This window comes from Hyaena hyaena, unplaced genomic scaffold, assembly GCF_003009895.1.
Source record: "Hyaena hyaena isolate Hyena2069 unplaced genomic scaffold, ASM300989v1 scaffold_83, whole genome shotgun sequence".
NCBI lineage: Eukaryota > Metazoa > Chordata > Mammalia > Carnivora > Hyaenidae > Hyaena > Hyaena hyaena.
The window spans coordinates 1,526,991-1,541,685 of record NW_024080715.1 but is presented as its reverse complement, the minus strand read 5'-3'; positions in this window follow the sequence as shown (position 1 = coordinate 1,541,685).

Here is a 14,695-nt window from a genome sequence, read left to right as displayed (position 1 = left end):
AAGAAGATCACTCTTGCATATGTCACTCCCACTCTAAGGCACAGAAGCTAATGGTTCACTAAAATCCACGTGCTTCTCTTTATCCTGGGCATACAACTATACTATATTTTACTGCTTTCCCTGCATTAAGGTAGGGCCATGTGTTGAGTTCCAGCAAATGGAATATGAATGGAAGTGATATGTGCCCCTTCCAGACCTAACCTTCATAAATGTAAATGTGTTCCTGTATGTTCTCTTTGCCTCTGGCTGCCAGAGATGGAGATCATCACAATGATCTTGAGAGACACATATCAAAAATGCCAGAGTTTTGATCGATCTGAGGCTCTGAGTAAAGGAGAGCCACTGGGAAATAAATAAATTTCTATTATTTTTGAGTGACTGTATATTTTGAGTTTGTTATAGCAGCTAATGTCACCCTAATGAGTCCTCATTTCTTTGTAGGGATTGTAATCAGAGAATCAAGAAGCCAACATATCACTCCAACTCTGCAGTATTTTTAAATACAATGTTTCCGTTAGATGCATTCCTTCACTTTTGTGTCTCCTAAAAATGGTTAGAGATAAAAAAAACAATAGAGGTTAATCAAAGAGTCCATGAGCCTTACTATTTAAAGAACCTAGCCCAGTTTCATGTTTACACAAATGAGAAAACTTCAGTCCACAACAATTAGCCTCTCTAAATCAGATCTCATACCCAGTTAGAGGCAAAGTTGGCTTCAGAATCCAGGACTATTATGTCCAGCTCAAGGTTCTCCTTTCTAAAAGCTTATAGCAGAATGAATCCCCAAGAGGAATATTTCAATTGCTAAGAGAATAGAATTCACGTGTACATTAATTGGTATTCTATTTCTAGTTCCAGCATAAAAAAAGTGCCATTTCATTTTGTATGACTCTATACCTTGATTGTGCCTATACTGAATGCACATAATAACTAAAAGGAGAACCTCTACTGCCTAGAAAACTAAAACATATTACTAATCACTAATTAACACTACTGACTCAAACAAAAGTTTTTAAGAGCTATGTATATTAGGCAATAATCAAAGGTGTATCAAATACCAGGGCTTTTTTGCTATATCACTCTTTGCTAATCAAATCCAAAATATTGGAGAACAAATAAGTAAGCCTCTGAACCATCCACAATTTCTTGAAACCAAGAATCTGTTTTATGATTTATTCCCAAAATCTAAAACTTGGTTAAATATGTATGCAAATGATATATTGGATAAAGGATTATTATCCAAAATCTATCAGAAACTTAATACACTCAACATTGAAAAAACAAATAATCCCGTGAAGAAATGGCCAAAAGACATGAATAGACACATTTCCAAAGAAGACATACAGATGGCTAACAGACACATGAAAAGATGCTCAACATCACGCATCATCAGAGAAATACAAATCAAAACCACAATGAGATACCACCTTACACCTGTCAGAAAGACTAAAATTAACAACTCAGGAAACAACAGATGTTGGCAAGGATGCAGAGAATGGGGAATCCTTTAGCATTGTTGGTGGGAATGCAAACTGGTGCAGCCACTCTGGAAAACAATATGGAGGTTCCTCAAAAAATTAAAAATAGAACTACCCTACCACTCAGCAAGTGCACTACTAGGTATTTATCCAAAGGATACAAAAATGCTGATTCAAAGGGGCACATGCACCCCAATGTTTATAGCAGTGCTATCAACAATAGTCAAATTATGGAATGAGCCCAAATGTCCATTGACGAATGGATAAAGAAGATGATAATATACCACATCTTCTATATCCATTCATCAGTCAATTCCATCATATATATGTGATGGAATACTACTTGGTGATCAAAAAGAATGAAATCTAGCAATTTGCAACAGTGTGGATGGAATGAGAGTGTATAACACTAAATGAAATAAGTCCATCAGAAAGACAGATATCATATTATTTCACTCATATGTGGAATTTGAGAAACACAATAGATGAACATAGGAGAAGGGAAGGAAAAATAAGATAAAAACAGAAAGGGAGGCAAATCATAAAATACTCTTAAATACAGAGAACAAACTGAGGGCTGCTGGAGGAGTTTGGGTGGTGGGATGGGTTAAATGGCTGATGGACATTAAGAAAGGCATTTTTTGGGATAAGCACTGGGTGCCAGATATAAGAGATGAATCACTGGGTTCTACTCCTGAAGCCAAGACTACCCTGTATGTTAACTAACAAATTCAAATATTAAAAAGACAAAAAATATTAAAAGTTGGATAAATATTTAATAAATGCATGAATGAACTAACTACATTTACCCCATAGCACTTTTATGCTGTAAATCTTTCCATCACCATCATTAGCTACAGTAAACTATCCAACAGTTATCCTTTGATATGTCCATTGATATTGCAAGACAGCCCAACATTAGTTAAACCAAGAGGCAGAATACTGTAGTGACTAACAGCCTAGGTTTTAATCATCATTCTACCAATTACCTTGGGCCCTTTACTTAATTTCCTTGAGCCTCATAAATTAAATATGAATACTGGCAATAACAGAATATACCTTGCTTAGTATAGAGATTAGCAAGAAGACAGTACCACACTCAGTGTGAGAGAGTTTAATGAAGGGACTATTTACAAAGTTATGGGCAGGGGGTCAGAGCACCCTTAAACTATCAGTAGCAGAGAGACTTCACTACCTCTAAGCCTAATAGAGAAGAGGAGGGAATTATTACCAGGAAACAGAGAGAGTGATTATTAAAGAAGACCAAATAATCAGGAGCTATATGACCTTTGAAGAAGAAAAACAGCCACTCCCAGTGACCCAAAAGGAAGGGAACTTGGGAAATAAGTACCATGACCTCACTTCACTTCTACCTTCTGACCTCAAGCTAGAAACTTCCACTGGCCAAACATAAGCAGAAACCATAAAGCAAAATATTCAGTACCAAAGGTCAGTCTCTCAAGGCACAGAGCAAGTATGGAAGAATGGAGAGTATCTGAAGAAGTAAATAGAAAATGAGCACACCTCGTAGAGTTCTTGTGAAGACTAAAAGTGCTGATATACATAAAGTGCATATAGGAGTATCTAGCACTATGAAAATGCTGGCTATTATTAATTCTTTTGGACAGGAGCAGCAGTAGAGCATAATAACCTGAAGCCACACTGCCTAGATGTAGTAAATTTGAAATTTACTGCAAAATTCCGATTTTGCCTCTTACTAGGACGGTGATCTGAAGCAAATTTCTTAATTTCTCTGTTGTGGTTTCTGCTTCTGTAATATGGAGATAAAAATAAAACCCTCATGGGGTTATGTGATAATTAAGGGAATAATACATGCAAAACACTTAGAACAGTACCCAAAATATATGCAAAATACTTATTGCTGTGTTTACTCAAGAATTGTTGACCTAAACAAGATTTTTGTTAGCTTTGGTGTAACAAGATCTGGAAAACAATCCCTTTATGGCTGAAGTATTTCCCTACATACTCCAAGGAAATGTGTAGAAGCTTTGTCAATACAGCCGGTACAACTAAACACTTGCTTGGAGCACTCTCAAGGCAAGGATAGAGGAAATATGAGACAAGGAATGGTTAACAGAGAAAGAAAGAGAAGTTGAGCTTTCAGGGATTTATCAGGAAATCAAGAAAGAAACCATCTTAATTCCAGCACACATCTAAATCTCAGGTGGCTTAACATTGATTTACTTTGAATAATATACTTAGGGTTGGAGTGATGAAGAGAATAATCTTTCCAGTACTTGGGGTCTCTTCAGATCTTTATCTAGTGCTAGAACACCACCATTTGCTTTTTGCCATTTGTGTGTTTGTGTGTGTGTGTGTCCATGTTAGAAATGATGCAATTTCTTTCCAAGATGCAATGAGGAACAACAGGAGCCTATCTGGAAACTGGAATATAATAATAACTGGATACTTAGTATTAAGTATTAAGATTAGCATTGTTTTGGGCTTTCTCCAATATATAGACCTTTATCAGAATTATTTTTATTTTTCATTTAGTAAAGCCGCTAAACAATAGAGACCCTCACACACAGAGATGCAAAAACATTTAGTGTTTTCTGAATAGTCAAAACAGCTTCTCAAGAAAAATATCTCTTCCATCTTTCAAGAAAAACTTCACACAAAAGAATCTTGAAACACTCTGCATGTATGACTGCTAAACAACCTAAGCATTTCAAAAACCCAACTTTTCATGGGTTTTCCTCTTGAAAGATGAAGGGGACACCTTTTTAAACTGGGCATTGGCACTCCTGGGGGTTACATAATTTTATGGTAAGACTTAGAGTAACCCTTTAATAGTGACTTCACCTCTTCTACCACTCTAATCAGTCATTCTCCTTCTGTTGGCTGGATTGAGAGAGGATGGTGGGGCCAGGTGGGAGGGGATGGGAATTTAGAGAAGACAATGTAGATGAGAGTGGACCAGCCAAATCGAACCCACACTGCAGGTTACCTACCCCGTTTGTCTGGAACCCTGTTTTCAGCCCAAACACAGAACCCACAATATTCCCCTTTCCTCTGTCTTACTCTTTGATACCACCAAGGAAGACTCTCTGACCATTTAAAACTCAACAGCTACATACCATTCCCAAAGGAGGAAAAGAAAACAGGTCCCACATCTCCTGCAGTTGAAAATTTTTGAAATACATATTTTTAGTTCTTCAAAAAAAGTTTAGTTTTCAAAAACACTGTTTATAATAAATCATATGTCTCTGTTTTTAAATTGTAAGCAACTATATGGCGAGAGCAGCTCTTTTATAAAAACTCTAAAATTAAAACAACCACTTAACACTCCAACCTAATGCCTGCAGTAAATCATATGTCTTTGTTGTTTAGATTTTAGCTGAACAGGTCCAATATAAAAAAGGAGTTTTAGCACTATTTATAAGAAGAATTGTCTCTCCAAACCCATCCAACAATTTCTTCATTCTTTAGGTAAAAACTTCAGCAGGAACTTAAGTGGGGTATAGGCAGGCTACCAATAACTTTTTGTGCCAGACGTTATATAACAAGGTCAATTTTAATGTACACATAAGTGTACAGCAGCTTAAAAGAAGTGGTTGTTCAAAAAAGTGTTCGATAAATCATTGCCAAGGAGCTGGAAGGGATTTGAGGGCATCTATGTTAAACCACAGCTCTGTCACTAGTATACCATGTGACCTTGGACATATCACTTAACCCCTCTGCTTCTCAGCTTCCTTGTTGATTTTTCTACTACTCACCCCATGTCTTTTCAGGTCTAACTTTCTATAGAATAGTCCAGTGGCAGAGTATTGCTTTACGTTCTCCCAAAAGACATTTGCCTCTGGACTCTTTCTATAAATCTGTTTTAAGATGAGCATAATCTCATGGCTGTTCCTCTCTAGACAATGCAGACTTTTCCTTGTAACTAGATTTTCCATTCTCACCAAAGGCAATGGAAGAGAAAGATGAGAGCAATACAGCATGGAGAAGGAAAACCAGCTTCGAGCCCTGACTGTGCCACAGTCTGGTTTGGGAAAAGACTTGACCCTCCAAGTCTCTGTTTACTCATCTGTAAAAGATGAAGTTAGAATATGATCTACCTGTAAGTAATACAATGTGGTACTGGCACATAAGTCGACACAGATGAATGGAAGACCTAGCTACCTAAGGAAATCTAGTATATGTAAAAGAGAATATCTCACATGACTAGGACAAAGTGGCCTTTTTATATATGATATTGGTCCAACTGCATAACCATTTGAAATAGATCCATTCCTAGCAATACATATAAGAAAAAACTCCAAATCAATCTAGAATCTGGAATCTAAATGTAAAAATAAAGGCATAAAGTACTTGAAAAAACATGAATGAATTCCTCTGTAGCCTATGATCCAAAATCCATATTGTGAAATAGACAGATAGATAAATTACAGATATAGATATAGATATATAGTCTTTGTGCCCATTTCTGGCACAAAGCTCCTAAATTCCTTGGAAATTCCCAAGTGCTGAGAGCCACAAAGTTGCCTTCTGTTTTGCTAATGATGTTACTTGGGGACCACACTTAAGGATGGGGGCTGGTTGCCAGGGGAAGCAGTCACGTGATTAGAAGGTTGGAACTTCCAACATCCTCCCCCACCCCTCTCCCCACAACCTCTGGGGAGGAAAGAGGGATTAGAGTTTGAATTCAGTCACCAATGGCCAAGGATTTACTCAATCATGTCTAAATAATGAAGTTCCATAAATCCTCAAAGACAAAGTTCAGAGAGCTTCCGGGCTGGTGAACACTTGCAGGTCTGGGTAGAGTGGTTCTCCTGAAGAGAACATGGCAGCTCCACAGCCCTTTTCTCCATGCCTTGCCTTATGTATCTCTTTCATCTGACTGTTTCTGAGTTATACCCTTTCATGATAAGCCAGTAATCTAGTAAGTAAATATTTCCCTGAGTTCTGTGAGCTGCTTTAGGAAACTGATCAAACACAAAAAAGGGAGTCGTTGTAACTGCCAGTCTATAGTTGGTGGGTCAGAAGCCCGGATGGTAACATGGATTTGGAATTGACATCTGAAGGAGGTGTGGGTGGTCTGAACCTTTAACCTGTGGGATCTGATGCTATCTCTGGATAGACAGTGTCAGAACTGAGTTGAATTATAGGACATCCAGCTGGTGTCAGAGAATGGCTTAGTGGTTGTGGAAATACACACACACACACACACACACACACACACACACAGATGCATGCATGCATATTGGAATTGGGTATCAGAATTATAATATGCAATAAAAGAATATTAGTAAATTTGAAACTTTTGCATATCATAATCAAAGACACAAATGGCAAATACAATACAGATTACAGATAAAAAGCTAATTGTTCCTTAGAAATATGGTCAACAAACAGACCGAACATTCAACTAAAAAGATAATTCATAAAGTTCTTTAAATATATGAAAAGGGGTTCAAGGTCACTCCTAATAAAAGAAATGCAAATTTAAAATCACTCACACTGAAATATTTTTTTTCTCTCATCAGACTGATAAACATTCAAAAGCTTAAAAATACATTTTGTTCACGAGGATGTGGGGGAACAGGGCATAGAAGCACTAAAGCCTCATAGCAGTGAGCAGCATATCGGTGCCCATCTTGTTTCCCAAATACCATTCTTCACTTAAAGGAAAAGGAGCTCCTGGGAGAAATGGCCATTTCATGAAATTAGGGAAAGTACAGTATGAGCCTGAAATAGATTTTTAGGCCAAAAACACAAGTGCTCAAAATAATGATGACAGCATATCAAAAGGACACAGAAGCCATTTTGATAGGGCTCCAACTTACTGTTCTATGAGCATGAAAAGAAGTGAGGCTAAATAATAAATTATGAGATATTGGGGTGCCTGGCTGGCTCAGTCGACTGAGCAACCAACTCTTGATTTCAGCTCAAGTCACGATCCCAGAGTTATGGGATCGAGCCTTGTGTCAGGCTCCTCATTAAGCAAGGAGCCTTCTTAAGATTCTCTCTCACTCTCTCCCTCTGTTCCTCTCCCCTGTTCGTGAGCTCTCTCCTTTTTAAAAATAAAATAAAATAATAAAAAACAAATTATGAGATATTGAATAAGACAGGAATACATGAGTCAATACTGACAATAAATAGATAAATAAATAAGTGAGAAGTGTTTTTCCTTACACCAAAAGTCCAACAGATAAGTGTGAACAGAGAGGAGTTTGAAAATCAGTATTTGACAATGATCATAGTAAAATTGGTACAGCTAAGAATCATCAATGGTTGCTAAATTTTGATGAGAAGGAAGATAATTTGCATGGTCTTAAAAATGTCTCCTCATTGATTGCTTGTTAGTTGCATGAAGGAAAATAGTAGGTATATAGTTGAAAAATCAGAGAATGCCTTGACCAAGTTATCAAAATTTAACATCACCAATGAAAAGCAAACAAACATGTACTTCCTGATATGAGAGCTTGAGAAAGATACGACATCCTTATGAGATCTTCTGGCTGACCATGCAAAACCTGAATCTGATCATGAGGAAATACACAGACAAACCCAAATTTAAAAACATCATATAGGAGCGCTTGGGTGGCTCAGTCGGTTAAGCGTCCGACTTCGGCTCAGGTCATGATCTTACTGTTCATGTTCGAGCCCTGCATCGGGCTCTGTGCTGACAGCTAGCTCAGAGCCTGGAGCCTGTTTCAGATTCTGTGTCTCCCTCTCTCTCTGACCCTCCCCCGCCCATGCCGTCTCTCTCTCTCTCTCAGTAATAAATAAAAACATTAAAATTTTTTTTAAAAATCATATAAAATACTTGGCCCATTCTCTTCAGGAATGTAAATGTTCCAAGAAAGACAAAGAAATGCTGAAGAATTGTTACAGATTAAAGGAGACTCACGAATCATAGTAGCTAAATGGAATATGTGCTCTTAGACTAAATCCTCTTTTGAAAGGGAAAAATGATAAAAGGGACATTATCAGGCAGTGGGAAAAGTTGAAATATGAACTGCAAATTAAAATATCATCTCAAAGATACACTTCTAACTTTGACATCTGTATCATGGTTATATAAAAAAATATCCCTTTCCTTCAAGGCCACCTGGGTGACTTAGTCAGTTAGGCCTCAGATTCTCGATTTTGGTTCATGATTTTGATTCGTGAGTTCGAGCCCCATATCAGGTTCTGTGCTGACAGTGTGGAGCCTGCTTGGGATTTTCTCTCCATCTTTCTGTGCCCCTCCTCCAAACTCTCCCTCATGTGCGTGCTCTTTCTCTCAAAATAAATAAATAATCTTAGGGGCACATGGGTGGCTCAGTCGAGTAAGCATCTGACTTCAGCTGAGGTCATGGTCTCACAGTTCATGGGTTTGAGCCCCATGCCAGGCTCTGTGCTGACAGCTCAGAGCCTGGAGCCTACTTTGGATTCTCTGTCTCCCCCTCTCTCTGCCCCTTCCCTGCTCACATTCTGTCTCCCTCTCTCTCTCAAAAATGAATAAATGTTAAAAAAAATAATTTAAAAATTAATTAATAAACTTTAAAAAGAAAGAAAAGAAAAAGAAAATATCCCTTTCAGATATATACAAGAAGGTTTTAGGAGATACAGGGGCATGGTGTGTGTAACCTCAAATCGTTCTAATTAAAAATAAATTGTAAAGCATCTTTTTAATACATGATCTATCACATTCTGGAAAGGATAGAGTATGAGGTTTGAAGACAAACTTTGGTGTAAATACTGTCTGTTCTTACCACTAACAATGACTTTTGACTTTTAGCAAGTTTTAACTTTTCAGAGTCTTAGTTGCCCCCCTTGTTAAAATGGAAGAAAAGCACCTGGCTTACAGGGAGTTGTGAGCATAGGATAATTTATCTCTTAACAAAGTGCCTAGCAATGAAGAAAATATTGCCACCTCTCCCTTCTAACTGGATGCGAGGGCATTTTGGGAAATTCATCAACTCTTTCAGGCTGCTAGGGTAAAATGAAATATGAATGAGTATAGCTGCCATCAAATGAGGAGAAGCAGCCCCAAACAGCTAACACATAGTATGTCAACCTAAAGTTCTGTATTTCTTCTGTGTAGAACCATTCCATGAGTCAGTATGGCATTCTGTGATGAACTTGGGATGCCCTGGATTTGAACACCAGCCATAACACTTACCAACTGTTACTCTCCAAGCCTCCATTTTCTCACCTTGCATGATTATTATAAGGAGTAGAAGGAACATATAGAAAACAGTTTCCTGACACTAAAAGGTACTTCAGTAAAATGGTGAATATCACTAGTATGGATACTCATGAATGTCTACCGATTCAGTTTTACGATCCCTGACAAGGAGTTTTTAAAGTATAAATGAATGTATTTCTGAGAAGAAATCAGTAGATTATGAAGTTTGTTAGGGTTTGGATGCTCAATCCGTCAAATTCCCTTTTTAAGACTGCAAATCAAAGGCAGTAATCCTGATCCAAGGTAGTAATTGCTATTCAAGGAAATAACAACCAAGTAGAAACTGGGTCCTGTTTTATCAACTGCTGGTAGAAAGCCCAATAATACACAATTCCAGAAACTCTGCTGGGTATTGAGAAGTAGCTAGTAGTGAGGGGCACCTGTTAAGCATCCGAGTCTTGGTTTTGGCTCAGGTCAGAAGCTCATAGTTTGTGGGACTGGGTCCCACATCGGGCTCTGCACTGACAGCTCAAAGCCTGACTAAGATTCTCTTTCTCCCTCTGTCTCTGCTCCTCCATTCCCTCAAAATAAATAAACAGTAAAAAATAAATAAAAACAGCTAGTGATATACTTAAGAACTAAGGAGAGATGAAGGATTAACAAAAGGACTTTTAATTTCTTTCCTGATTTGGGAGGAAGTGAATAGTAGTAAAAGGGCTAAGAACAGCAAAATAGCTATGGAAAAAAAAAGTCATAGAACTTGAAGAACCACCCAAATGACTTGGGAGAGTATCCTCCTAAAAACTTGAAATTGGGTTTTAGGGACCAAGAAATTTCTTGGACCTTTTTAATGATCTGAGTGACCCAGACACTATTCCAAGATGGATTCTCACTTTCCATATGTACTCCATGGGTGAAGTGCTTTTCTCTTGGGTGGACTTTTCCCAGATGTGCAGTATGGGAATTCAGCCAATATGTGATTCCCACTCCTCCAATTTATTATCACTCCTTGGTCTGAGAATAAAAGTGACTAAGAAAGCTCATGAATTAGAAGTCCCATATTGAAGTCCACGGAAAGTTGAAATCCCATAAAGAGATATAAAACCAACACCCATGTATTTATAAGTTCAAAAACCCCAAAGGCATCAAATAATTGAAACTGGATCCCAGAATCTTTGAAAGATCACATCTGGAAATGTCACGCATAGTGATGCACACAAAAGCAAATCAGGTATGATATGGAACACAACATTAAAATTCTGAAAGCACATTCACTTTTCAAATGTTAGTGCAAACATCCAGGATATTAAGCCCAACTCACTAGGCTTTGCGAACTATTCCAAACTTAGCCACTCCAAAGGAGACTCCAGGAGAATAGAGTTTTGCCTTTTCCTACTCCAGTTTCTTTCAGGTAGTGATGCCAATTAGAAGAACAGATAATGTAGTATGTATATTCAGTTAATGACTGGTTACCTACTAAAATTGGAGAAGCAGAAGAAGCAACAGATCTCCAGTATCTCACATTTTCCCAATCACATAAATTTGGTCTATGTTTTTCTATAAACCCACCGCATCTCTTCCTCCTTTATCCTTTTTGACTTCATCCAGATGCCTTCCTTGTACTTCCTTTAGGAAAGTTAGGCAGCGTCGCCTGCCTTGAACATAACTAGGCCAGTTCTTCCAATTACTTCTTTGTATCATCATTTTTAATGTAGGAGTGGCTTAGAGTCCCATTTAGTTAGGCATATACATAGGCCTTCCTTGGAGGGAACACTTAATAACCTTAAAGCCAAGTGTTTTTGTTCCACATTGGGTCCTATACTACTCCAGTCAAACTTTATAAGAGCTAGATAATGCTTGCATTATATCTTGAGGTTTCAATTGCTATTAAGTTTCGCTGTTGTGTACTTTTGTTTTAGTTTCTTGGCAAAGGTCTCTTTTCTTAAATTATACCTTTATCCTGTACATTTGTATCTAACACATTATGAGACTGGTTTTTATATTAGATTTTTCCCCCTGTCACATGGGACTCTCCCATGTCTTTGTTCTGCTAACATTGAGCCCTGGGTATACCAGACATTGTCCAATTGGGCCAGTTAGAAAAACCAAAGAAGTTTAAAATCAGAAACAAGCTTACAGAAAAGATTCAGAAAGGTGGAAATAGGACACACTGATAAAGCATTGCTGAGTGAGACCCTGAAGATGCCCACTACTTCATATACTTGAATTAGGTGTTGCTACCCATGAATATCTTTGCTTCCAACCACGGCAACTGTATAACAAGGAACCCTAAAAATATTAAGTTTTTCTTGCTTTTCTGGACCAAGAGATCATCATTCAAATTATGTTATACATACCAAAAAAAATGTAATAGTCATAAAATTCACAACCAAGAAAAAAGAAATTTACATTAGTGGAAAACAATTAAAATGCCTGAAAAAAGATATGAAGAAGACACATTTTAGGATGCTTAATATAGCTGCTGGCCCATGTAGAATATCACATACAGAGGGAGCACATTGAAGGAAATAAAGGAGCTTCTAAGGCCCCAAGTTTTCATCCAAAATCAGTAAGGCAAATAAGATGGCTGTGGAATTTTAACCCCTCAAGAGTTCAGCTAAATATCTGGTGTGAGAAAGCAAAAGATTCTGGAACAGAAACCCTCAGGCTTCTAGGCCATGTGTTTGCTCCCACCTAAGAGCGAGGTAGTATCAGTTCCCTGTGAAACCTTTGATTCTAAATCGTCAATCTTTTCTCATAGTTCTTTGAGAATATCATCACTTTTCCAGCATATTTTTCCAAAAATAACATGGTTCTGAACTTATTTTTGGTTAAACATACTGCCTTCTTTTTTTAATGTTCTATTTATTTCTGAGAGAGAGAGAGAGAGTGTGTGTGTGTGTGTGTGTGTGTGAGTAGGGGAGGGTCAGAGAGAGGGAGACACAGAATCTGAAACAGGCTCCAGGCTCTGAGCTAGCTGTCAGCACAGAGCCCGATGAAGGGCTCAAACCCACAAACCATGAAGATCACGACCTGAGCCGAAGTCAGACGCTTAACTGACTGAGCCACCCAGGCATCCCCTAAACATACTGCCTTCTAATAGAGATCCTTTCCAGCCAAGAGTTTCACCTTACCCTCTTAGTCTGCAGCTTCTCCTTAACTTTCTAGAACTTACTATTCATTATTACAAAGCTTACAGTGAACAAAATAAACATGAAAAAAAGTGAAAAGGGGTTATTAGTACCTAAGATACTTCCTAGGATGCTCACCATCAGAACAACCCCTCCCCTTCTTTCTACAACTTCATTCCACACCAATATATCTCCATCATTCCTTATTCTTGAGCCAGTTTTCTCCACCAAACTTATGCTATAATACCCAGGCCCTTATTTGATCCTTCCATCATTAATTATATACAAAATAGCACAAAGATCTATTATATGTTGTGTCATAAGTTGAAAAAAATAAGTTTCTGCAGACCAAGCCAAACATTACTGCTGAGTAGAACATGATTTCTCTGTGGGGTAAAATGTATAACTGTCACTAGAAAACTCTAGACCTATCAAACTCTATACCCACATTACAGATATTTCATCATTATTCAACCAACACACAAGGCTTACTAAGTTCCTTCCAGATTCAACACATCTTCCATGCTTCCTTGTTTGAGTTCTATCTTTTCAAGTAGGGTCGTATCCTACCAACAGAAGATCATGCAAGAAAAAGGAGTCAGCTCCAGAATAATGCAGAAGCATCTTTTCTCCTAGGCAAAACTAGGGATCAATACCAGAAGATGACTCTTGGGTCCTGTGTAACAAATCCATTCTTCTCCCAGCACCCCTGAACTTAATCAGGCTGGAAGTTTTCCATGGAAAAATTACAGCAACCCAAACCCTTTCTTCCTCCTTTCCACTGTATAGTAGGGGAGAAAAGGAATTATTAAAACAGACAAGTCCCAACAGAGGATTTAGTTAAGCTCACTCCAAGAAAAAAAACTTCTTAAAACAATGAAAGAGGGGAACCTGGGTGGCTCAGTCTGTTAAGCATCCGACTCTTGATTTAGGCTCAAGTCATGATCTCATGGTTTGTGGGATCAAGCCCCGCTCTGCTCTGAGACTACGGAGCTTGCCTGGGATTCTCTCTCTCCCTCTCTCTGCCCCTCCTCCTTCAAAATAAATAAAGAAACTTAAAAAATAGTTTTTAAAAATAACAAAAGAGGGGCACCTGTGTGGCTCAGTTGGGTAAGTGTCTGACTTCAGCTCAGGTCATGATCTCACAGTTCGTGGGTTCAAGCCCCATCGGGCTCTGTGCTGACAGCTCAGAGCCTACAGCCTGCTTCAGTTTCTGGTCTCCCTCTCTCTCTGCTCCTCCCCTGCTCACACTCTCTCTCTCTCAAAAATAAATAAACATTAGAAAAGTTTTTTAAGTAACAAAAGAAAGATTATCCCCTTCCTGAGATTAACCTGATATAATGTAAATCCACCTAACTGTTCAGGGTTTGAGAAAATTTCCCTCACCTTCTGGGTCCTGTCTCTTTCTTTATGCCTGACTAATGCCCCAAGTTAAAATCAATATTCTTGCGGGGCGCCTGGGTGGCTTAGTTGGTTAAGCGTCCGACTTTCGCTTAGGTCATGATCTCGCGGTTCGTGGGTTCGAGCCCCGCGTCGGGCTCTGTGCTGACTGCCAGCTCAGAGCCTGGAGCGTGTTTCAGAGTCTGTGACTCCCTCTCTTTCTGACCCTCCCCTGCTCACACTGTCTCTCTCTCTCTCTCTCTCCTAGAAATAAATAAAAAAACAAAAACAAAAAAACAAAAACAAAAACAAAAAAAAGAAATACAGATGCAATGGAAGGAAATGGATTCTAATNTCGAGCCCCGCGTCGGGCTCTGTGCTGACTGCCAGCTCGGAGCCTGGAGCCTGTTTCAGTCTGTGACTCCCTCTCTCTCTGACCCTCCCCTGCTCACGCTGTCTCTCTCTCTCTCTCCCTCTCTCCTAGAAATAAATAAAAAAATTAAAAAAAATCAATATTCTTGCTAATGCTCAGCTGCTTTGCCTAAACCTAATTACTAAATCTTATC